Source organism: Pseudophryne corroboree, chromosome 9 (genome assembly GCF_028390025.1).
Source record: "Pseudophryne corroboree isolate aPseCor3 chromosome 9, aPseCor3.hap2, whole genome shotgun sequence".
NCBI classification, from domain to species: domain Eukaryota; kingdom Metazoa; phylum Chordata; class Amphibia; order Anura; family Myobatrachidae; genus Pseudophryne; species Pseudophryne corroboree.
This window is the reverse complement of record NC_086452.1, coordinates 465,657,489-465,684,202: the sequence shown is the minus strand read 5'-3', so window position 1 is coordinate 465,684,202 and position 26,714 is coordinate 465,657,489.

Sequence of the window (26,714 nt, the reverse complement as noted above, 5' to 3'; positions counted from 1 at the left end):
CATTTCTGCTGATTCTTTATGAATCCCCCGGTTCTCCCTGGGGGTGTTGGGCTTTGGGCCCGCAGACGACAGATTCTGGATGTGAGTTTATTCTGCCTTTCCTGTTGGTCACCGGGAAATATGAAAGGTGGGTACAGATGTGATTTCTAAGAATGACAGAAGACAGAGAGAAGTCAGAACTTTCCTGCATGAGGAGGACATAGAGATTGTCTATAAATAACACAATCGTATGCACACCGCTCTATCAAGCAGCTCGTTCATTGTGGTGTGTGCAGCCTGGCATATAAGAGCAGCGTGTGGCGGACTATTGTTGCTCCCTCTCTGATCCTCCCTTGTATATACAAGGCGATTATCATACTGATCACAAATAGCTGACGTAGCCTTCCTGAGTCGCTGCAGACACACAAGGCCTCTCTACATATCAGTCATGTACGTCCCGCGTGCCGGTGTGTTCCAGTGTTAAATCCGCCTTAGAATTTTGTGACCACACATAAATGTATATACAAATATAGCACGGGATATTACAGCCAGGCTCCTGTTCTGAATATATATCTATCTACAGCTGCAATATAACTGTCTGGATATATCATTGCTGAATATGACGCCTGGATTTGGAAGATCAAACAAAACTGTCTGCTAACAGATTATTACAGGGATGCTATCCTCACCACCGGGTGCAGATTAACCTCTTGAAATTATAATGACGTAATTTGTAATGTTGTGTGCTAGACAGGGACGGTTCTTAGGCTTCCAGCGCCCCGGGCGGGCAAAAGGGGTGTGGCTTCATACAGGGGGCGTGGTCAGTTACGCCCCCTGTACAGTAGTGAAATTATGTGCGGTGCGCGATGACGTCATCGCGCACCACACAGCAAAGGTCCTCTCCACGAAGGGAAACTAGACGCTACGCGTCTAGTTCCCTTCACAGCGGGGGGCAGCGGGACAGAGTGGGCAGCAGGGGGCACAGCAGCAGCGGATCTTGCCATGGTGCGGCGCCCTCCGGATGGCGGCGCCCCGGGCAAAAGTCCTGCTTGCCCATGGCAAGATCCGCTACTGGTGCTAGATACAGTATCTTTCTCTTCTGCTTGTATTCCTTACTTGTATTCATTTATCTGGATTAGAATTCGCGTATCTGGTGGTTAATACATCCACTTTGTAAAAAATGACAATATACTGTATATTGATCTCCTATATAATAGCCCTATTCTGTGACTTTGTGACTCATTTGCTAACGCTGGGCGGAGTCACAACACTGGGCGGAGTTAGTCAAATGAGTCACAGATCTGGCCACATCTATAGGAGACTAGGAGCAGAAGCAGATGGTATGGGCATGGCACAGGCAGGGGTGCATACCTCCCAGCTTTCTTCAGGAGCTTTCTTCAGGCAGAAGGAGGGACACACACTCGGCGAAAAGGGGGCGTGGCTTCACGGGAGGGCTCCCGTTTTCGTCAGTGAGGGGGCATGCCCAGCGCTCTGTGAGCTGCTGGCATGCCCCCAGGGGCTGATTATGAGTCCGGGGGGCCCAGGTCACTTGATACAGGGGAGCCCTATCTCATTGCTGTGCCTGCTGTGGGGTTGGGGACGTGGCCTAATCGCGGGACACGAGGCCACGCCCCCTTATGCAAATTCCAGGATTTATTTATTTTTTATGGAATTTTGGCCCCTCATCTAGGGGTAAATCCAGAAGGGGTGGTTGCTCCCCCCTACACACCCGCACAGGCAGAAGAAAGCAGGGAGACTGCTGCCTCCCTGCAACACCACAGACCTGCCAATATGCAGCAGCGTGTGCTGACTGTAGTACAATGCTGCCACTGTTGCTGGCAGGACGGGGGAGCTTCTGAGCTGGGACAGAGCTACTCGAGCCGGGGGGCCCCCTAAAACTGTGGGGCCAACGGTACGTACCCCCTGCCCCCTCCCCTTAATCTGGCTCTGCTGCTGGAACCCCCCAATAATCCGTACCCCCTGATGCCCCCTCTCCCACTGTCTTCACTATTCACCGCTGCTCTGCTAAGCAGAACAGCGAGTACAGGAGCTTTCCAACTGCCTCCCCCCCCCCCACCGCGGGACACTGCGACCCGCGGGTGGGACAGTGGGACAGACCCAAAAAAATGGGACTGTCCCGCGAAAATTGGGACAGTTGGGAGGTATGGCGGTATGTGAGGGGTATGTCATACAGACAGACGGGCACCGGCTCACTGTGTGCTTGACCCCCCACATCAGCATACTCAGCAGGGTCTCTCTGGCGTGGAGGAGCGTCACTTTCTGGCACATTCCACGCTTCTTAGCTGCAGTTTTGTTGGGCACCAGCCGCTGTGCAGGTTCCGTACTGCCTCTGATATCTCCAGCCCCAGCAACCCCACCGCTAGCTGCAGCGCTGCCACCCGCAGTGAGGTGCGCCCAGCTCCTTCGTACACTTTAGCCGGCGGGTAGCGCTGCAGAAGTCCGAGCTGCTTGCAGGCTCCGACCCCCTCCTCCCTCCAGCCGCAGCGTCTCCTGGCAGCTAACCAGTCACTCCCAGTCTCCCCTTACCACAGTGCCCAGCAGCCGCGAGGTCCGCGCCACGTGCATGCTATGACCCCCTCCTCCCTCCAGCCGCAGCATCTCCTGGGGGCTAACCAGTCACTCCCAGTCTCCTCTTACCACAGTGCCCGGCAGCTGCGCGAGGTCTGCGGTGTGTGACTGAGGAGGGGAGGAGGGATGCGGACGGGCAGAGGAAGCAGGACTCCAGCCTAAGAGAGTCAGCCATGCCAAGCCTCCACCAGCAGCAGATCCCAACAGGTTGGAGTGGAACAGCAGCAGCCAGCAGCAGTGACTCCGGTAAGACACATCTGTCTGTCACCACTGTTTTGTCCCTAATACCAATCTCTCCCGTGCCCTGTGTTCTGTCATGTCCCTGTCACCCCTGGCCTTGCCCTGCCACCCTTATCCTGGCCCTTTCACCCTTATCCTGGCCCTTTAACCCTTATCCTGGCCCTGTCACCCTTATGCTGGCCCTGTTACCCCTATCCTGGCCCTGTCACCCCTGTGCTTGCCATGTCAACCTTATACTGGCCCTGTCACCCCTGTCCTGGCCCTGCCGCCCCTACCCTGGCCCTGTCACCCCTATCCTGTCCCTGTCATTTCTGTCCTGGCCCCGTCGCCCCTGTCCTGGCCCCGTCACCCCTATCCTGGCCCCATCACCACTGTTCTGACCCTGTCACCCCTGTCCTGGCCCTGCTACTACATACCCTCCAACTACCTTTTTGGCAGGTACAGTACCCGCAGCGCCTCCAGACCTCTCCCCAATGCACCACACCTCCGCACCTTCCCCTCCACCACATGCGGCACTCCACCCCTCCCCCACACGCTGTGCCTCCAGACCCCCTACACCACCCGCGGCTCCCACTCCTCTGCCTCTTCACCACCCACAGCACCTCCAGGCCTCCTCCACCATCTACCCCCCTTATATGTCTCCCCCCACACCTGCCCCCCTCCACCCGCAGCATCTGCAGACACCCTCCTCCATCCGCGGTACCCCCCTCCGCCACCCCTCCCCCACCAATGGCACCCCCGCACCTGCCCCTCCACCACCTGCAGCACCTCCCCCATCCGGGCCCTACCCCCACTTCCGCCGCCCCTCCACCCGCAGCATCTACAGACACCATCCGCAGTCCCCCCCGCACCCGCTACATTCTGTACATCGTACCCTGCAGGTTCTGTTCACGCCGTCGCAAGGGGCTGCGCCTCCTTCACCATCGCACGCCCTTTCATTGTGCAATATTTAACCACTAACAAAGGAATGCAGGTAATACTCCATATAATACAAATATTGAACCCCAGAAAGGCATGCAAGGGTTAAGGGGGCGTAGCCCCTTGCGACGGTGTGGAGAGCGCCCGTAGGGCGCGATGAAGCACTTAGTAATAATATAAGCCTGATAGTGATTATAACCCAAGGGTAAAGCAAATATTGGACTTGATGTAGTTTTAGAAATTGTTGGACAGTGGTTTTATGGTTAGGTTTCTCTATGGCAGAGATGGGATTTTATAGTAGGTGGTGTTAGGGTGGGGTGAAGGCTCTATGGGGGTCATTCCGAGTTGATCGCTAGCTGCATTCGTTCGCTGCGCAGCGATTAGGCAAAAAAAGTCACTTCTGTGCATTCGTATGCAGCACAATGCGCACGCGCGTCGTACTATTGCAACTAACGATGTAGTTTCACACAGGGTCTAGCGAAGCTTTTGCAGTCGCACTGCTGGCCGCAGAGTGATTGACAGGAAGAGGGCGTCTCTGGGTGTCAACTGACCGTTTTCAGGGAGTGTTCGGTAAAACGCAGGCATGGCAAGAATAACGCAGGTGTGGCTGGGTGAACGCAGGGCGTGTTTGTGACGTCAAAACAGGAACTGAATAGTCTGAAGTGATCACAAGCGCTGAGTAGGTATTGAGCTACTCTAAAACTGCACAAAAAAACTTTGTAGCCGATCTGCGATCCTTTCGTTCGCACTTCTACTAAGCTAAAATACACTCCCAGTGGGCGGCGGCATAGCGTTTGCACGGCTACTAAAAACTGCTAGCGAGCGATCAACTCGGAATGACAACCTATATGCTGAGGTCACGAGATCTGATATCTCTTTATTTTCTCGAAATTCCTTCCCCTTTATTTCTTATTGACATCTTTTGTAGGGGTGGTTTGGTTCTTGTGGAAAAGTCCATCTTTTGTGCAGTTGTTTGTTAAGGTATACTCTACTAATTGAATGCTGATTTCACCGTACTGGGATCAATGGCACCACCTTGCCTTAAGGGACTAGTATGGGCCATTGGAAGGTAATTGGATACCAGGAATCTTTTTTTAATTTTGCTGAAGCAGCTGTTGAATATACTTTGCATTAATCAGGAGGCAATACTGATAGCTGTCCATTCTATCTTTGCCACCAGTGATATAAAATGGTGGTTGCTTAAATCAGTTTATTGGTCCTTCACAGGTCCATAAAAGGGAGGGGTTAATCTAGGCAAGAAAAAAAGGAAAAATATTCCTCCCGCGCACTGCAAAGAATCAGCAATGAGATTTGAATACTACATGGTAATGGAAATACAGAGATTTGTTTGCTCATATTTGCAAAAATATGTTTAAGCCACGAGGCCACACCAAGGCCTTTTCTACTTGTCTAAATTCATCCCTCCGTTTCATGCACCTGTGAAAGACCAATAAATTGAGTGAGCTGTCTCTCAACTTAAAAATGTATTAATGTATTTGCTATTATTATGTAGCATAACAAAATGCAATTATATGACCCAAAGTGAGTGCTCTTATTTTGTAGCATTAGGGACCACCATAGGCAAACGCAGGGCGCAGGGGGGGGGGGGGGGGGGGGGGTTCTGGTTGCCCGGAAACCCCCCTCCTCTTGGCAAGTGGCTCAAATTTTAAAACAATAGCAATGATATATAATACAATAACTAGAGCTACCACCACATAATGCAGTTTAAGGGACAGAGCAGAGTTGCTGCACATGCCCAGTGGAAGAATCTTCTTCTACCAAGTTTGCTGTGTTAATCCTCAATCAGTACACTGAACAAGAGAGTAGCTACCAGGAAGAAAAGACAGGAGCCTTACCATGAGGTGGGAGAATGTGTGCTTAAAAAGTGCAAGACTGGTTCTATTATGTTTGTAATATTTATTTATTATGGTATGTTTAATCTTTTTCCTGACCACTTATTTATATTATTTACATGTGTGATACAGCCTATACTATAGACCATCTATATTAAATGTGTTAAATATAAATACTGTATTCTATCCAGTATACAATAATGTTCAGGGTCTTTACTAGGTTCTTCTACCGCTCCCCCAGACTCCCACAATTGCTCCAACGTTCTGCAGAGTGGGAGATTGTGTACTGCATTTGGAAACTCCCCTCTAGAAATCCTGCGTTTGCCACTGACCGCTAGAACAGGGATGCCTTTATGTGGCCTGGTGGCTTAAACATATTTTTGTTGAAATATGTAAACTGAGATCTCTGTATTTCTGTTATCATGTAGTATTCACATCTCATTGCTGGTCCTTTGCAGTGTGCTGGAGGGATATTTTTCCTTTATTCTTGTCTAGAATAACCCCTCCCTTTCATGTACCTGTGAACAACTAATACATTAATTTAAGCAGCCACCATTTATATTACTGTTCTGAGAGGCATGAAAAGAACGAGCATTTGGAGGGTATGCTGGTCCTTGTAGTGCCATGCAGAGTATCTTGGATTGGCTCTTAATTTTGAAGTATATTAATGTATGTGCTATTATCATGTAGCATACCAATATGCAATATGACCAAAATTGGGTGCTATTATTATGTAGTGTTAGGGACAACCAGAATAGAAATCTTCAAAAGGATATTAATACATTAGAGACTGTACAAAGAAGGGCAACTAAAATGATGCATGGCCTACATCACAAAACATACCCAGAAAGTATAAAAAATCTCAATATGTATAGATTGGATCAGAGAAGGGAAAGGGGGGATATGATAGAAACTTTCAAATATATCAAGGGTTTTAACTACAGTAGTGATGAGCGGGTTCGGTTCCTCGGAATCGGAACCCCCCCGAACTTCACCCATTTTACACGGTTCCGAGGCAGACTCGGATCCTCCCGCCTTGCTCGGTTAACCCAAGCGCGCCCGAACGTCATCATCCTGCTGTCAGATTCTCGCGAGATTCGTATTCTATATAAGGAGCCGCGCGTCGCCGCCATTTTCACTCATGCATTGGAGATGATAGGGAGAGGACGTGCAGCGTTCTCTCAGTTGTGTTCAGTGTGCTGCAAATATCTGTGCTCAGTGTGCTTGCAAATATCTGTGCTCAGTGTGCTTGCAAATATCTGTGCTCAGTGTGCTGAAAATATCTATGTTCTCTGCCTGAAAAACGTTCCATATCTGTGCTGCATTGTAGTATATAGTAGGAGGACAGTGCAGAATTTTGCTGACCAGTGACCACCAGTATTATATAGCAGTACGGTACAGTAGTCCACTGCTCTACCTACCTCTGTGTCGTCAAGTATACTATCCATCCATACCTGTGGTGCATTTTAGTTGTGCACAGTATATATAGTAGGAGGACAGTGCAAAATGTTGCTGACCACCAGTATATAATATATAGCAGTACGGTACAGTAGGCCACTGCTCTACCTACCTCTGTGTCGTCAAGTATACTATCCATCCATACCTGTGGTGCATTTTAGTTGTGTGCAGTATATATAGTAGGAGGACAGTGCAGAATTTTGCTGACCACCAGTATATAGTATATTAGCAGTACGGTACAGTAGCCCACTGCTCTACCTACCTCTGTGTCATCAAGTATACTATCCATCCATACCTGTGGTGCATTTTAGTTGTGCGCAGTATATATATTAGGAGGACAGTGCAGAATTTTGCTGACCACCAGTATATAATATATAGCAGTACGGTACAGTAGCCCACTGCTCTACCTACCTCTGTGTCGTCAAATATACTATCCATCCATACCTGTGGTGCATTTTAGTTGTGTGCAGTATATATAGTAGGAGGACAGTGCAGAATTTTGCTGACCACCAGTATATAATACATAGCAGTACGGTACAGTAGTCCACTGCTCTACCTACCTTTGTGTCGTCAAGTATACTATCCATCCATACCTGTGGTGCATTTTAGTTGTGCGCAGTATATATATTAGGAGGACAGTGCAGAATTTTGCTGACTACCAGTATATAATATATAGCAGTACGGTACAAAATCCACTGCTCTACCTACCTCTGTGTCGTCAAGTATACTATCCATCCATACCTGTGCTGCATTTTAGTTGTGCGCAGTATATAGTAGGAGGGGACAGTGCAGAATGTTGCTGTGACCACCAGTATATATATAGCAGTAGGGTACAGTAGTCCACTGCTCTACCTCTGTGTCGTCAAGTATACTACAAAAGTTCAGTAAAATCACACAAAAATCTACATTAATTTTTTCTGTGCATCATGTGCTGTTTGGGGACTATTTTTTAAATCTGCCATCCTGTCTGACACTGCAGTGCCACTCCTAGATGGGTCAGGTGTTTGTGTCGGCCACTTGGGTCGCTTAGCTTAGTCACACAGCTACCTCATTGCACCTCTTTTTTTCTTTGCATCATGTGCTGTTTGGGGACTATTTTTTAAATCTGCCATCCTGTCTGACACTGCAGTGCCACTCCTAGATGGGCCAGGTGTTTGTGTCGGCCACTTGGGTCGCTTAGCTTAGCCATCCAGCGACCTCGGTGCAAATTTTAGGACTAAAAATAATATTGTGAGGTGTGAGGTGTTCAGAATAGACTGGAAATGAGTGGAAATTATGGTTATTGAGGTTAATAATACTATGGGATCAAAATGACCCCCAAATTCTATGATTTAAGCTGTTTTTGAGGGTTTTTTGTAAAAAAACACCCGAATCCAAAACACACCTGAATCCGACAAAAAAATTTCAGGGAGGTTTTGCCAAAACACGTCCGAATCCAAAACACAGCCGCAGAACCGAATCCAAAACCAAAACACAAAACCCGAAAAATTTCCAGTGCACATCACTAGTTTTAACTAGAGATGTGCACCGGAAATTTTTCGGGTTTTGTGTTTTGGTTTTGGATTCAGTTCCGCGGCCGTGTTTTGGATTCGGACGCGTTTTGGCAAAACCTCCCTGAAATTTTTTTGTCGGATTCGGGTGTGTTTTGGATTCAGGTGTTTTTTTTTCAAAAAACCCTCAAAAACAGCTTAAATCAGGCCTGGCCAACCTGTGGCTCTCCAGATGTTGTGAAACTACACAAACCAGCATGCTCAGCCACAGATTTAGCATTCCCTAATAGCAAAACTGTGGCAAGGCATGATGGGACTTGTAGTTTTACAACAGCTGGAGAGCCACAGGTTGTCCAGGCCTGTCTTAAATCATAGAATTTGGGGGTAATTTTGATCCTATAGTATTATTGACCTCAATAACCACAATTTCCACTAATTTCCAGTCTATTCTGAACACCTTACAATACTATTTTTAGTCCTAAAATTTGCACCGTGGTCGCTGGATAACTAAGCAAAGCGACCCAAGAGGGCGGCACAAACACCTGGCCCATATAGGAGTGGCACTGCAGTGTCAGACAGGATGGCACTTTAAAAAATTGGCCCCAAACAGCACACGATGCAAAGAAAAGAGAAAAAGAGGTGTACTGTGGTCGCTGGACGGCTAAGCTAAGCGACACAAACCCCTCAATATCACTTGAATTATTTGTTCTAATCAATGGTATTATTGGTCCAAATCACTGGAAGAAAATGACAAAATCACTGGAATTATTTGTTCTAATCAATGGTATTATTGGTCCAAATCACTGGAAGAAAATGACAAAATCACTGGAATTATTCGTTCTAATCAATGGTATTATTGGTCCAAATCACTGGAAGAAAATGACAAAATCACTGGAATTATTCATTCTAATCAATGGTATTATTGGTCCAAATCACTGGAAGAAAATGACAAAATCACTGGAATTATTCGTTCTAATCAATGGTATTATTGGTAGAGATGAGCGGGTTCGGTTTCTCTGAAACCGAACCCGCACGAACTTCATGTTTTTTTTACGGGTCCGAGCAGACTCGGATCCTCCCGCCTTGCTCGGTTAACCCGAGCGCGCCCGAACGTCATCATGACGCTGTCGGATTCTCGCGAGACTCGGATTCTATATAAGGAGCCGCGCGTCGCCGCCATTTTCACACGTGCATTGAGATTGATAGGGAGAGGACGTGGCTGGCGTCCTCTCCATTAGAAATTAGATTAGAAGAGAGAGAGAGATTGTGCAGAGTCAGACAGAGTTTACCACAGTGACCAGTGCAGTTGTTGTTAGTTAACTTTTATTTATTTTAATATAATATATCCGTTCTCTGCTATATCCGTTCTCTGCCTGAAAAAAAACGATACACAGCAGCAGCCAGTCACACAGTGTGACTCAGTCTGTGTGCACTCAGCTCAGCCCAGTGTGCTGCACATCAATGTATAAAAGGCAAAGCTTATAATAATTGTGGGGGAGACTGGGGAGCACTGCAGGTTGTTATAGCAGGAGCCCCCAGGAGTACATAATATTATATTAATTTAAAATTAAACAGTGCACACTTTTGCTGCAGGAGTGCCACTGCCAGTGTGACTAGTGGTGACCAGTGCCTGACCACCAGTATAGTAGTATATTGTTGTATGTATTGTATACTATCTCTTTATCAACCAGTCTATATTAGCAGCAGACACAGTACAGTGCGGTAGTTCACGGCTGTGGCTACCTCTGTGTCGGCAGTCGGAACTCGGCAGGCAGTCCGTCCATCCATAATTGTATTACAATATATACCACCTAACCGTGGTATTTTTTTTTCTTTCTTTATACCGTCGTCATAGTGTCATACTAGTTGTTACGAGTATACTACTATCTCTTTATCAACCAGTGTACAGTGCGGTAGTTCACGGCTGTGGCTACCTCTGTGTCGGCAGTCGGCAGGCAGTCCGTCCATCCATAATTGTATTATTATTATAATATATACCACCTAACCGTGGTTTTTTTTTCATTCTTTATACCGTCATAGTGTCATACTAGTTGTTACGAGTATACTACTATCTCTTTATCAACCAGTGTACAGTGCGGTAGTTCACGGCTGTGGCTACCTCTGTGTCGGCAGTCGGCAGGCAGTCCGTCCATCCATAATTGTATTATTATTATAATATATACCACCTAACCGTGGTTTTTTTTTCATTCTTTATACCGTCGTCATAGTGTCATACTAGTTGTTACGAGTATACTACTATCTCTTTATCAACCAGTGTACAGTGCGGTAGTTCACGGCTGTGGCTACCTCTGTGTCGGCAGTCGGCAGGCAGTCCGTCCATCCATAATTGTATTATTATTATAATATATACCACCTAACCGTGGTTTTTTTTTCATTCTTTATACCGTCGTCATAGTGTCATACTAGTTGTTACGAGTATACTACTATCTCTTTATCAACCAGTGTACAGTGCGGTAGTTCACGGCTGTGGCTACCTCTGTGTCGGCAGTCGGCAGGCAGTCCGTCCATCCATAATTGTATTATTATTATAATATATACCACCTAACTGTGGTATTTTTTTTTCTTTCTTTATACCGTCGTCATAGTGTCATACTAGTTGTTACGAGTATACTACTATCTCTTTATCAACCAGTGTACAGTGCGGTAGTTCACGGCTGTGGCTACCTCTGTGTCGGCAGTCGGCAGGCAGTCCGTCCATCCATAATTGTATTATTATTATAATATATACCACCTAACCGTGGTTTTTTTATACCACCTAACCGTGGCAGTCCGTCCATAATTGTATACTAGTATCCAATCCATCCATCTCCATTGTTTACCTGAGGTGCCTTTTAGTTCTGCCTATAAAATATGGAGAACAAAAAAGTTGAGGTTCCAAAATTAGGGAAAGATCAAGATCCACTTCCACCTCGTGCTGAAGCTGCTGCCACTAGTCATGGCCGAGACGATGAAATGCCAGCAACGTCGTCTGCCAAGGCCGATGCCCAATGTCATAGTACAGAGCATGTCAAATCCAAAACACCAAATATCAGAAAAAAAAGGACTCCAAAACCTAAAATAAAATTGTCGGAGGAGAAGCGTAAACTTGCCAATATGCCATTTACCACACGGAGTGGCAAGGAACGGCTGAGGCCCTGGCCTATGTTCATGGCTAGTGGTTCAGCTTCACATGAGGATGGAAGCACTCAGCCTCTCGCTAGAAAACTGAAAAGACTCAAGCTGGCAAAAGCACCGCAAAGAACTGTGCGTTCTTTGAAATCCCAAATCCACAAGGAGAGTCCAATTGTGTCGTTTGCGATGCCTGACCTTCCCAACACTGGACGTGAAGAGCATGCGCCTTCCACTATTTGCATGCCCCCTGCAAGTGCTGGAAGGAGCACCCGCAGTCCAGTTCCTGATAGTCAGATTGAAGATGTCAGTGTTGAAGTACACCAGGATGAGGAGGATATGGGTGTTGCTGGCGCTGGGGAGGAAATTGACCAGGAGGATTCTGATGGTGAGGTGGTTTGTTTAAGTCAGGCACCCGGGGAGACACCTGTTGTCCGTGGGAGGAATATGGCCGTTGACATGCCAGGTGAAAATACCAAAAAAATCAGCTCTTCGGTGTGGAGGTATTTCACCAGAAATGCGGACAACAGGTGTCAAGCCGTGTGTTCCCTTTGTCAAGCTGTAATAAGTAGGGGTAAGGACGTTAACCACCTCGGAACATCCTCCCTTATACGTCACCTGCAGCGCATTCATAATAAGTCAGTGACAAGTTCAAAAACTTTGGGTGACAGCGGAAGCAGTCCACTGACCAGTAAATCCCTTCCTCTTGTAACCAAGCTCACGCAAACCACCCCACCAACTCCCTCAGTGTCAATTTCCTCCTTCCCCAGGAATGCCAATAGTCCTGCAGGCCATGTCACTGGCAAGTCTGACGAGTCCTCTCCTGCCTGTGATTCCTCCGATGCATCCTTGCGTGTAACGCCTACTGCTGCTGGCGCTGCTGTTGTTGCCGCTGGGAGTCGATGGTCATCCCAGAGGGGAAGTCGTAAGCCCACTTGTACTACTTCCAGTAAGCAATTGACTGTTCAACAGTCCTTTGCGAGGAAGATGAAATATCACAGCAGTCATCCTACTGCAAAGCGGATAACTGAGTCCTTGACAACTATGTTGGTGTTAGACGTGCGTCCGGTATCCGCCGTTAGTTCACCGGGAACTAGACAATTTATTGAGGCAGTGTGCCCCCGTTACCAAATACCATCTAGGTTCCACTTCTCTAGGCAGGCGATACCGAGAATGTACACGGACGTCAGAAAAAGACTGACCAGTGTCCTAAAAAATGCAGTTGTACCCAATGTCCACTTAACCACGGACATGTGGACAAGTGGAGCAGGGCAGGGTCAGGACTATATGACTGTGACAGCCCACTGGGTAGATGTATGGACTCCCGCCGCAAGAACAGCAGCGGCGGCACCAGTAGCAGCATCTCGCAAACGCCAACTCTTTCCTAGGCAGGCTACGCTTTGTATCACCGCTTTCCAGAATACGCACACAGCTGAAAACCTCTTACGGCAACTGAGGAAGATCATCGCGGAATGGCTTACCCCAATTGGACTCTCCTGTGGATTTGTGGCATCGGACAACGCCAGCAATATTGTGTGTGCATTAAATATGGGCAAATTCCAGCACGTCCCATGTTTTGCACATACCTTGAATTTGGTGGTGCAGAATTTTTTAAAAAACGACAGGGGCGTGCAAGAGATGCTGTCGGTGGCCAGAAAAATTGCGGGACACTTTCGGCGTACAGGCACCACGTACAGAAGACTGGAGCACCACCAAAAACTACTGAACCTGCCCTGCCATCATCTGAAGCAAGAAGTGGTAACGAGGTGGAATTCAACCCTCTATATGCTTCAGAGGTTGGAGGAGCAGCAAAAGGCCATTCAAGCCTATACAATTGAGCACGATATAGGAGATGGAATGCACCTGTCTCAAGTGCAGTGGAGAATGATTTCAACGTTGTGCAAGGTTCTGATGCCCTTTGAACTTGCCACACGTGAAGTCAGTTCAGACACTGCCAGCCTGAGTCAGGTCATTCCCCTCATCAGGCTTTTGCAGAAGAAGCTGGAGGCATTGAAGAAGGAGCTAACACGGAGCGATTCCGCTAGGCATGTGGGACTTGTGGATGCAGCCCTTAATTCGCTTAACAAGGATTCACGGGTGGTCAATCTGTTGAAATCAGAGCACTACATTTTGGCCACCGTGCTCGATCCTAGATTTAAAGCCTACCTTGGATCTCTCTTTCCGGCAGACACAGGTCTGCTGGGGTTGAAAGACCTGCTGGTGACAAAATTGTCAAGTCAAGCGGAACGCGACCTGTCAACATCTCCTCCTTCACATTCTCCCGCAACTGGGGGTGCGAGGAAAAGGCTCAGAATTCCGAGCCCACCCGCTGGCGGTGATGCAGGGCAGTCTGGAGCGACTGCTGATGCTGACATCTGGTCCGGACTGAAGGACCTGACAACGATTACGGACATGTCGTCTACTGTCACTGCATATGATTCTCTCAACATTGATAGAATGGTGGAGGATTATATGAGTGACCGCATCCAAGTAGGCACGTCACACAGTCCGTACTTATACTGGCAGGAAAAAGAGGCAATTTGGAGGCCCTTGCACAAACTGGCTTTATTCTACCTAAGTTGCCCTCCCACAAGTGTGTACTCCGAAAGAGTGTTTAGTGCCGCCGCTCACCTTGTCAGCAATCGGCGTACGAGGTTACATCCAGAAAATGTGGAGAAGATGATGTTCATTAAAATGAATTATAATCAATTCCTCCGCGGAGACATTGACCAGCAGCAATTGCCTCCACAAAGTACACAGGGAGCTGAGATGGTGGATTCCAGTGGGGACGAATTGATAATCTGTGAGGAGGGGGATGTACACGGTGATATATCGGAGGGTGAAGATGAGGTGGACATCTTGCCTCTGTAGAGCCAGTTTGTGCAAGGAGAGATTAATTGCTTCTTTTTTGGGGGGGGTCCAAACCAACCCGTCATATCAGTCACAGTCGTGTGGCAGACCCTGTCACTGAAATGATGGGTTGGTTAAAGTGTGCATGTCCTGTTTTGTTTATACAACATAAGGGTGGGTGGGAGGGCCCAAGGATAATTCCATCTTGCACCTCTTTTTTCTTTTCTTTTTCTTTGCATCATGTGCTGATTGGGGAGGGTTTTTTGGAAGGGACATCCTGCGTGACACTGCAGTGCCACTCCTAGATGGGCCCGGTGTTTGTGTCGGCCACTAGGGTCGCTTATCTTTCTCACACAGTCAGCTACCTCATTGCGCCTCTTTTTTTCTTTGCGTCATGTGCTGTTTGGGGAGGGTTTTTTGGAAGGGACATCCTGCGTGACACTGCAGTGCCACTCCTAGATGGGCCCGGTGTTTGTGTCGGCCACTAGGGTCGCTTATCTTACTCACACAGCGACCTCGGTGCAAATTTTAGGACTAAAAATAATATTGTGAGGTGTGATGTGTTCAGAATAGGCTGAAAATGAGTGTAAATTATGTTTTTTGAGGTTAATAATACTTTGGGATCAAAATTACCCCCAAATTCTATGATTTAAGCTGTTTTTTAGGGTTTTTTGAAAAAAACACCCGAATCCAAAACACACCCGAATCCGACAAAAAAAATTCGGTGAGGTTTTGCCAAAACGCGGTCGAACCCAAAACACGGCCGCGGAACCGAACCCAAAACCAAAACACAAAACCCGAAAAATTTCAGGCGCTCATCTCTAATTATTGGTCCAAATCACTGGAAGAAAATGACAAAATCACTGGAATTATTCGTAAACATTTGTAGAAAGTCGATGCTTTCTGATTACAGAAATGCTCAGATATTCCTGCGAATCCACAATCCCTTCCCAGAGGAAAAAGAAATTGAGAAACCGTTGTTTGAGAACATTTGTTCTCTTTCCCTTACAAAGGAACAAACCACTTTCCAAGGAGACTGATGTTTTGGGGATTATGGAGACATGATGTTTTTGAATATAAATCCTAAAGCAGGTGGTGTATTAGAGCAAAAGAGTGCAAGAGACCAGCCATGCAGTTTCTGAAATATTATGAAAAAATGTTACTGTATTTCATAAGCACTCATTCCTAACTCTGCTAAGTACTGTTTGGTATACTGTATCTGGCTTCCATGAGGTAGTTTAGATACAACAAAATTTTGAAAGGTGAACCATCCTAGGCACTAAATACGGTTTTACAAACTCTACTACACATTGGAGAATTTTGTTTATGTTTATTTTGGGTACACGTGGAGTGGAGCTACTTGGGTTGAAGGATAAGGTCCAAATTCCACAAAAAAGATACCTTGATGAGCTTCAAACCATTTGTGACATTGTGAGTTGGGTACGCCATACTTCATTGATCAAAGATACCTTGATGTCTTTAATTTGCTTCATTCACATAGTGAGTGGGGTACGCCTTGTTTAAAATTGGATTCATTATCACTTATAGAATTACACCATATGTAATTCATGAAGAAATATTTGTTCACTTAAAACTGTATCACACTATATATATTTTTTCTTTATTTGCATGCACTGCATCGTTGAAATCAAGCAAATTATCAACAGATGGAACAACACTGAAATCTTCTGAGTAAGTGACTGTACTATATTGTTTGTTCACTATTTTATTTAGCGCCTAGGATGGTTCACCTTCCAAAATTTTGTTGTATCTAGGCTTGTATGTAGATGTTTGGTGACATCTAGGGCGGCAGACCATCTAGGGCAGCTTTTTTGTTTTAGCGCCATTTAGCAGGGATTCTCCACAATTTTTTGTTTCATCCATGAGGTAGTTGTCCATTATTTCAGCCTCCACTGACATTTTTGAAAGCGGTAGAAGTTATCGATTCTTTTTTTTTTTCCCCTATTTTTAATTTTCTCCTGCATAGCCCAGTAAAATGTTGCAATGTTAAGTATTGACTTGTGCCTTCTGGGGGTCCACTTCTTCACCAAACCCAACCAAATCTCATCCTAACCCTCTGTTCCACGTTCTCTATGTACCCCATCTGTGTCACCCCTGTTTGTCTACCCCTCCCCTTTTGATTGTAAGCTCTCACGAGCAGGGCCTTCTTCCCTCATGTGCTTATCCTTTGTCTTACTTTAATAATCTTCAACTGTACCACATCCAGCAGTCTTCTGCCACCTGATACTTATTCCAGTGTCATCTGCTGATGTAACTATGTTTATTTACCCTGTACTTGTCCTATACTGTCATCAACTGCAAGTTGCTGTTTTCCTGTTTGATTATTTATGTACTCTGTAATTGGGCGCTGCAGAACCCTTGTGGCGCCATGTAAATAAAGGATAATAATAATATAGGGTGTTTAATCACCAGGTGTATCTCACACATCGCTCAGTACAGTATACAGGGTGTATAATCTCCAGGTGTATCTCACACATCGCTCAGTACAGATTACAGGATGTATAATCACCAGGTGTACAGTGATTATACACAGTATAATCGCACAGTACAGTATCCCCAGGTGTATCTCACACATCGCTCAGTACAGATTACAGGATGTATAATCAGTAATCACCAGGTGTATAACACACGTCGCACAGTACAGTATACATACTGGTCACAATGCAGCAGATATTGAGCACTGATCAGGATACTAGAAGTGACACAGAGCTGCAAGATACAGCAATGGCCTACTGTACTGTACTATATATGTATACTGCTGGTCACCAAAATGCTGCACTGTCCTACTATATACTGCTCACAATAATGCAGCACAGATATGGAATGGATACTTGCAGTGACACAGAGCTGCAAGATACAGCAATGGCCTACTGTACTGTACAACTATATACTGTTGGTCACCAAAATGAAGCACACTGAGCACAGATATTTGCAGCACACTGAGTACAGATATGGAGCGTTTTCAGGCAGAGAACGTAGATATTTTTAGCACACTGAGCACAGATATTTGCAGCACACTGAGCACAGATATTTGCAGCACACTGAGCACAGATATTTGCAGCACACTGAGCACAGATTACGGAGCTTTTCAGGCAGAGAACGTAGCCACGTCCTCTCTATTCAATCTCCAATTCACGAGTGAAAATGGCGGCGACGCGCGGCTCTTTATATAGAATACGAATCTCGCAAGAATCCAACAGCGGGATGATGACGTTCGGGCGCGTTCAGGTTAACCGAGCAAGGCCGGAAGATCCGAGGCTGCCTCAGAACCGTGTAAAATAGGTGAAGTTCGGGGGGTTTCGGATCTCGGAGAACCGAACCCGCTCATCTCTAGTTTTAACAAAGTCCAGGAGGTAAACATTCTCCAAATGAAGAGAAGCAATAGGACACGAGGACATGAACTGAGACTGGATGGGGGGAGGTTCAGGAGAAATATGAGGAAAAATTACTTCACAGAAAGGGTAGTGGACAAGTGGAATAGCCTCACATCAGAGGTGGTATAGGCTATGACAGTAGAGCAATTTAAACATGCATGGGATAGACATAAGGATATCCTTACAAAGAAATAAGGATTAAATAAGTTTTGAGATAAAAAAATATGGTTAAAAAAAGGGGCAGACAAGATGGGCCAAGTGGTTCTTATCTGCCGTCACATTCTATGTTTCTATGTAAATCCTTTGATGTGGCCTAGTGGCTTAAATATATATTTGCAAAAATCTGCAAACTGAGATCTCTGTATTTCTATTATCATGTGGTATTCAAATCTCATTGCTGGTCCTTTGCAGTGTGCTGGGGAAATGTTTTATCTTTTAATCTTATGTTGGCCACCATACAGGTGATTTCTTCCCCGGGAATTTTGCACAGATACTTTGGCTGTGTTGCTGGATGAGAAAAACTCAGGAGTGCGTTGGCCTGTATCCAGAGTTGCCCACGTATATATGTGACTGCACCACTCCTATATATCTGCTTACAAAAGTGTCTGCCATCATTCTCAGAGCACTTTTGTATCAGATGCATTCCAGCCAGACCTCGGCAAACGCCAACCTCTAAACAGACCTCAATTGCACCTACACACCATGACTTGTCCTTATCCTGAATGTTACTGCCTTGTTGCTGCCATATACACCCATTCAGCCACAAGCAGTGATACGGTGCAAGTTGCGTATGACTGGGAATACCCCGTAGTTGTTAATATTGTGGGTGCAGGCTCCGAACCTAAACTTGCTGAATATCGCAGGATCCATCCACAGAACAGACCGGCAAGAAATGCAGACTCGGGCTCTATATTTACAACCCAGGCTTACATTGTGTTGACTGCATATGCCCAGGATTTTAAGGGGCTCTTGGAGATTAATATTTATTGAATGGATCTGTCTCTTCAAGGTATCCTCAGTATGGTACCAGATGAAAGATATGCATTATGTAGACTATGGGCCTGGTTTATAGATGGTTGGTAATGCATCTACAACCATAGCCTCCATAGTGGTTGTGGAAATATGAAAATGCTAATCTCTGTCTTCCCTTTGTGCCCCACCATGCAATGGGGTGAACAAGCGCTGACATTCCCATTTTCAGGATCCTACGTTGGTTGCGATGGAGAATACAAACACTCCAAAATCAACCTTTGTGGTAGCCTAAGGTCTATTGTAGCTACTCTCCTAAAATCCAGATACACGTGGCCTCAGAAGCATGGTATTCGCAATGGGGAACTCAGCAGCATTCCCAAGCACGCCCATGATATTGCCCCATTTTCTGTCAACTTTAGGTCACCTCCCAGTCTCTATGCTGAAATGCCCAGGAATGGCAAACCACGACCAAGTGTTAGCCACGCCGTGTGCATTTGTGAATGGCATCGGACACTTGGGTTCACGTGTGTGCAGTGAGGGATTCCAGAACTTTTAGGCACAACTGTGGGAACACTGACACTGCGTCCATCTCTGGAGCAATCCGTGTGCTGACTTCATGGGATTATTGTTAAACCAGGAGGATGAAGGGGGTTGTAAGTCAGTGGGCCCCAGCAAGTGATGGCTGCCATAAGTACTACAGCATTTTTTAAATCTTTTTCATTTTGCTTTATTATTTTTTTGTATCTATTTATTTGTCTATATTTATCAAATTATTTAATAGAGCCCTTTACCATTGTCACAACCCGGGCCAGTTTGCCCTGCGATGGGTCACTTACCCCTCCTGCCGCATGCAGATTCGCTCCATTACAAAGTATCGGTGTCCGCTGTCACTTACAAGACATACAGGCTTCAGTATTTCCCGGCCTGCTAGGCCACAAGCTACATCAAAGCCTGACCTAGAGTACTGCTGTGCCAAGTCCCAATCACCTGACCGTGGTTCAGCCAATCGTTAGCCATTATGATCTCTCTGCACCATCTGATTCTGCTCAGCCTATCCCAACTAGCCAAGGGGTATATGTTTCGGTTACTGGCTCTCGGTCTTCGCTAGTTCATTGTCTAGCTGAGTGAAGTTAAATGCATACTTGCCTACCTGACCCTCTCCATGAGGGAGAAAATGCTCTGCTCCTGGACTTTCCTGGTAATGTATGATTGCCATCATCTGTGGTGAGCTAGTTAATTGATAAGAAAGGTGTTTCACCACAGGTGATGGCAATCATACATTACCAGGAAAGTCCAGGAACAGAGCATTTTCTCCCTCATGGAGAGGGTCGGGTAGGCAAGTATGGTTAAACTAGGTGATTCATCGCGCCCTACGGGCGCTCTTCACACCGTCGTTAGGGGCTACGCCCCTTTAACCCCTGCACGCCTTTGAACATACGCAGGCCGGTAGATAACAGAACCAGAAATGCAGGGCAGTATAGAGGGCATACAGAAATGGGTTCCGGTTGAGAAAAGGTAGACCGGTGTAGGGGGGGAGAAAGGGAATGTACAGAAAAAACACTGTGCGATGTGTAAAGGATAGGGAGAGGCAGGGTGGTAGGGAGAGGATAAAAGAGAGGGAAGGTGTTAGACAGAAAATAGCGTTGCAAGAGGCTACGACCTGTTAACCCCTGCACGGGCTTCAGCTGTGCTATAATTGTTATTATATAGAGTATTACCTTCACAAAAGTTTATGCTATTGGGTAAATATTGCAAGGGGGAAGGGCATGCAATTGTCAAGGGGACGTAGCCCTTTGTGAGGGCGTGAAGAGTGGCCGCAGGGCACAATGAATAACATAGTGTAGTATGTACTGCCAGTGTATGTAGCGCAGCTTATACACACAGTGGCCACAGGTATCAGAGCCGTGTATACACACAATGGACACAGGTAGCTGAGCCACTTATACACACAATGGCCACAGGTAACGAAGCCACATATCCACACAGTGGCCACAGGTAGCAGGGCAGCTTATACACACAATACCCACAGGTAGCAGAGCCGCTTATACACACAATACCCACAGGTAGCAGAGCCGCTTATACACACAGTGCCCACAGGTAGCAGCGCAGCTTATACACACAGCGCCCACAGGTAGCAGCGCAGCTTATACACACAGTGGCCACAGGTATCAGAGCCACGTATCCACACAGTGGCCAGAGGTAGCAGGGCAGCTTATACACACAATACCCAATGGTATCAGAGCCGCTTATACACACAGCGCCCACAGGCAGCAGAGCCGCTTATACACACAGTGCCCACAGGTAGCAGAGCCGCTTATACACACAGCGCCCACAGGTAGCAGAGACGCTAATACACACAGTGCCCACAGGTAGCAGAGCCACTTATACACACAGTGCCCACAGGTAACAGAGACGTTTACACACAACGTGCCCACAGGTAGCAAAGCAGTTTATACACACAATGACCACAGGTAGCAGTGTTGCTTATACACACAATGGCCCCCGGTAGCAGTGCCACTTCTACACACAATTCCCATAGGTAACAGAAGCGCTTATACACACAGTGGCCACAGCTAGCTGAGCCGCTTATACATACAATGGCCACAGGTAGCAGCACCACTTATACACACAATGGCCACTTTTAGCAGCACCGCTTATACACACAATGGCCACTGGTAGCAGTGTCACTTATACACACAATGGCCACAGGTATCAGCACCACTTATACACACAATGGCGACAGGTAGCAGTGTCATTTATACACACAATGGCCACTGGTAGCAGAGCCGCGTATACACACAGTGCCCACAGGTAGCAGCGCCACTTATACACAATGGCCACAGGTAGCAGTGTCGCTTAGACACATAATGGCCACAGTATTACTTTTTTTAATTAATCCAATGTCCACTGGTGGCATCTATACTCACAGAAGTTCAGTGTGTGTGTGGGGTGTTTGGAAAGGGGGTGGGTTCAGTGAGGTGGAGCTGCCTATCCGTGCCGCTGATCACCCTGATTCAGGGAATCACTTGTAGCGGCTGCGGATGGTGTCCGAGGTGCTACATGTGGTGGAGGTGTGGGTGCGGGAGGGGGTCCAGAGGTGTTGCGGGTGGTGGAGGGGTGGGTGCAGTGGCACGGATGGCGGAAAGGGTGCAGAGGTGCTGTGGGTGGGGGAGGGGTAGGTATGGAGGGGGCGCGGATGGAGGAGGAAGTGCTGGTGGGGAAGGTGTGGGTGTGGAAGGGGAGTGTAGATGCTGTTGGTGGGGAAGGGGTGGGTGCGGGGGGCTGTGGATGAAGGAGGGGGTCTGGAGGTGGTGTGCGTGGGGGAGGGGCAATGTAGTGGGAGTGTGTTTGGGGAGGTGGGGTTGCAGGGGGGGTGAGGTTGGGTTCTAGAAGTGCTGCGGGTGGAGGAGGGGTGGCTGCAGGGGAGCCGTGGATGGGGTCCGGAGGTGCTGTGGGAGATGGTCCAGAGGTGCTGCGGGTGGGGGAGGTGTGGTAGGTCCACAAATGGGGGAAAGGTGTCTATAGATGATGTGGGTGGGGGAGGGGGCCGAGGGGCTGGGGTTGGGGGAGTGGCGGCTGCGGGGGGCGTGGTGGGGGTCCGGATGCACTGTGGGCAGGGGAAGGGGCGGAGGGTGCTGCGGGTGTGGGTGCTACGGGTCGGGGAGGGGGCGGGAGTGCAGCGGGTGGGAGGGGGATGTTGTGGATGGGGGGGCGTGTGCCGCGGGTGGGGGGCAGATGTGGTGGATGCTGTTGGTGCCGCGGGTGGGGGAGGGGTGGGTGGGGTGTGGGGGTGTAGCGGGGGGGAGAGGTGGGTATGGGGGTGCCGTGGGTGGGGGAGGGGTGGCGGGTGCTGCAGGTGTGGGTGCTACGGGTGGCGGAGGGACGTGTTCCGCGGGTGGGGGGCGGATGTGGTAGACGCTGTGGGTGCCGCGGGTGGGGGAGGTGCGGGTGGGGTGGAGGGTGAGGGGGGGGAGGTGGGTATGGAGGTGGGTTGGGGGAGGGTGGGGTGGAGGGTGCGGCGGTGTAGCGGGGGGAGAAGTGGGTATGGGGGTAGGGGAGGTACGGGTGTGCCGCGGGTGGTGGAGGGGCGGGGGTTTTGCGGGTTGTGGGTGATACGGGTAGGGGAGGGGGCGGGAGTGCCGTGGGTGGGGGAGGGGCATGTGCCGGGGGTGGGGGCTGGATGTGTTGGGTGCAGCGGGTGGGGAAGGGGCGGGGGATGCTGCGGGCGGGAGTGCCGTGGATGGGGGAGGGACGGGGGGTGCTGCGGGTGTGGGTGCTACGGGTGGGGTAGGGGACGTGAGGCGGATGTGGTGGTTGCCGCGGAAGTGGTGGATACTGTGGGTGGCGCGGATGGGGGAGGTGCGGGGGTGCAACAGGTGGGGGAGGGGGCGGGAGTGCCGCGGCTGGGGGAGGACGGGGGGTGCTGCAGGTGTGGGTGCCGCCGGTGGGAAGGTGCGGGGTGGCGCGGGGCGGGTGGGGTGGAGGGTGCGGGGGTGTAGAGGGGGGGTAGTGGGTATGGGGGGTGCGGGGGTGCCCGTGTTGTGGGTGCTATGGGTGGGGGAGGGAGCGGGAGTGCTGCAGGTGGGGGAGGGGCGTGTGCCGTGGGTGGGGGAGGGATGTGGTGGGTGCTGCGGGTGGGGTGGAGGGTGCGGGGGTGTAGTGGGTGGGAGAGGTGGGTATGGGGGTGAGGGAGGTGCGGGAGGTGCTAGGGGTGGGCAGGAGTGCAGCGCACAGGGGAGGGGCGTGTGCCGCGGGTGGGTGCTGATGTGGTGGATGCTGTGGGTGCTGCGGGTTAGAGAGGGGCGGGTGGGGTGTAAGGTGCGGGGGTGTAGCAGGGTGGGGGAGGTGCGGGGGTGGTGCGGGTGGGGTAGGGAGTGCTACGGGTGGGGGAGGGAGTGCAGCGGGCGGGGGTGGGCGTGTGGTGTGAGTGGGGGGCAGATGTGGTGGATGCTGTGAGTGTCGTGGGCGGGGGAGGTGCGGGGGGGGGAGAGGTGGGTATGGAGGTGGGGTAGGGGCGGGTGGGGTGGAGGGTGCAGGGGTGTAGTGGGGGGGGAGAGAGATGAGGGTGGGGGAGGTGCAGGGGTGCTGCGGGTGGGGGAGGGGCAGGGGTTTTGCGGGATGTGGGTTATACGGGTGGGGGAGGGGTGGGAGTGCCTGGGGTGGGGGAGGAGCGTGTGCCGGGTGGGGGATAGATGTGGTGGGTGCGTGGGTGGGGAAGGGGCGGGGGGTGCTGCGGGTGGGGGCGCGAGTGCCGCGGGTGGGGAGGGGCGGGGGGTGCTGCGGATGTGGGTGGTATGGGTGGGGGAGGGGGTGGGAGTGCCGACGTTGGGGGCGGATGTGGTGGATACTGTGGATGCCGCAGGTGGGGGAGCTGCGGGTGGGGGCGGGGTGGAGGGTGTAGCGGGGGGAGAGGTGGGTATGGGGGCGGGAGAGGGGCGGGGGTGCCGCGGGTGGGGGAGGGGCGGGGGGTGCCGGGGTTTAAGGGTGCTACGGGTGGGGGAGGGGGCGGGAGTGGTGCGGGTGGGGGAGGGGCGTGTACCGTGGGTGGAGGACAGATGTGGTGGGTGGTGTGGGTGCCACGGGTAGGGGAGGGGCGGGGGTGCCGCGGGTGGGGGAGGGGGTGCTGCAGGTTTGGGTGCTACGGGTGGGGGAGGGGGCGGGAGTGCCGTGGGTGGGGGAGGGGCGTGTACCGCGGGTGCTGGAGGGGCGGGAGTGCTGCGGGTGGGGGAGGGGCGGGGGGTGCTCCAGGTGTGGGTGCAATGGGTGGGGGAGGGGGCGAGAGTGCCGTGCGTGGGGGAGGGGCATCTGCCGCGGGTGCTGGAGGGGCGGGAGTGCCGCGGGTGGGAGGGGGGTGCTTCAGGTGTGGGTTATACGGGTGGGGGAGGGGGCAGCAGTGCCGCGGGTGGGGGAGGGGCGTCTTCCGCGGGTGGGGGAGGGGCGGGGGGTGCTTCAGGTGTGGGTGCAATGGGTGGGGGAGGGGGCGAGAGTGCCGCGGGTGGGGGAGGGGCGTCTGCCGCGGGTGGGGGAGGGGCAGGGGGTGCTGCAGATGTGGGTGCAATGGGTGGGGGAGGGGGCGGGAGTGCCGTGGGTGGGGGAGAGGCGTTTGCCGCGGGTGGGGGAGGGAGTGCCGCGGGTGGGCGAGGGGCGCTGCAGGTGTGGGTGCCGCGGGTGGGAGGGTGCGGGGTGGCGCAGGGCATGTGCCGCCGGTGGGGGGTGTATATTGTGGAGGCTGTGGGTGCCGCGAGTGGGAGGGGGGCGGGTGCGGCAGGCCGAGGTCGTCCACAGCATTCTCAGCCGCACTGTCTGGCAAGACTCACCGGCTGCAGTGTCACAACTCACCAGGGTGCAGGGTGTGTACGGGGAGGAGGGAAAGAGGGGACTGGGCGGAGATGGGGAGGGGATGGGCGGACCGAGGGAGAGGACTGTTCCTGGCCTGCATCCAGCCAACCAGATCTGTGCCTGTGACTCCGCCCAGCGTTAGAAATGCAGGCACAGAGTCACAAGGCTAATATATAGGAGATGTGCTTCCTGGCATTCCGGTTCCCTGCAGGTGCAGTTTCTTCCCTAAGTGCTGCACAGTATCATTATCCAGTTCTACCCCTGTGCAGGCCTTTCCTTTGGCTGCACAGGTAATTTCATCAAGCTCCTGACTTCTGGAGCCAGCCAGCGCCTGAGATTCCAGCCTGTTCCAGTTTCCTGGATCCACTCCGGTTATTCACAAACTACCATCCTGTTCAGTGTTCAGTTTGCATCCAGTCCAAGTCATCTCAAGAGTGCTTCCTGATTCAGTTCTACAGTGACCATCCAGTCCGAAAGCTGGTTACCACACTGCTAAGGTCAGCCACTCCACCATACTGAACTGCAGCTACAAGTCAGGAGAGTGTTGTACATCATTACTGTATCATCCCAAGTGTTAGCCTGGTTACTACTATCACACTCTCCTCATACATCATCCATTCACCAACCCCAAAACCCTTGGTGGTCTAGTGGTCACGATCCGGCATTTTCGATTCCCGGCCAGGGGATGGTATTTGCCAGCTTACTTATACACCTCCAAGTGCTTGCACAGACATTTCCTGACTCCAGATTCACAAACAAATACCAGTCTGACAACCATTGACTTCATTAGATGATTTTTTGCAATGAAAATGGACCTAAGTGTTTGCTAAAGTGAAAACGTCTATAATGGGTGAAGCAACAGGACCAGGCCATCAGCCAGACACTATGGCTCAGTGACAACCAGAAGGGGACAGTAATTTGCCCCATAATCCTAATAAGGAACTCTCCAAGCAAATGCCACCATCATGGCACGCTCCTGCAAACTGAGGCACGTGACTCCACCAAGGAGAACTGTGCCTCAGCAATTTTGGACTTGATACGTGAGGCCTATTCAGATACAGCAGAGTTAAACCAAGAGAAGGACGAGGACACCAGGAACAGTAGCTTTGCGGCAGAACCTCGTTGATGGACGCAGTGGCCTCCTGTGGACTTAATTATGCACCCGGCTTCCTCTGTGCACTCTGCCATGATGTACCGGTGTCTCTGCTCATTATCCTCAGACCTGTTCTCATATGCTGCAGTCACATGCAGTGGCCTCTGAAGCAGAACTCCTTTTATCACGCTGCTCAGAGCCATTTGCTCCATGTAACCTTGTCTCCTGCTCCTTTATTTCCCTGCTACTTGTCAGGGGACGACTCTTCAAAGACTCACCACCATGATAAACACCTGCCCCTCTTCAATCACAATGATTGCTCAATGGTTCTCCCTTTATCACAGCGCGTCTCATGTTTCCTAATCCAATTACTGAGAACTGCTGAGGACATGTTATGTCAGTGAATGTT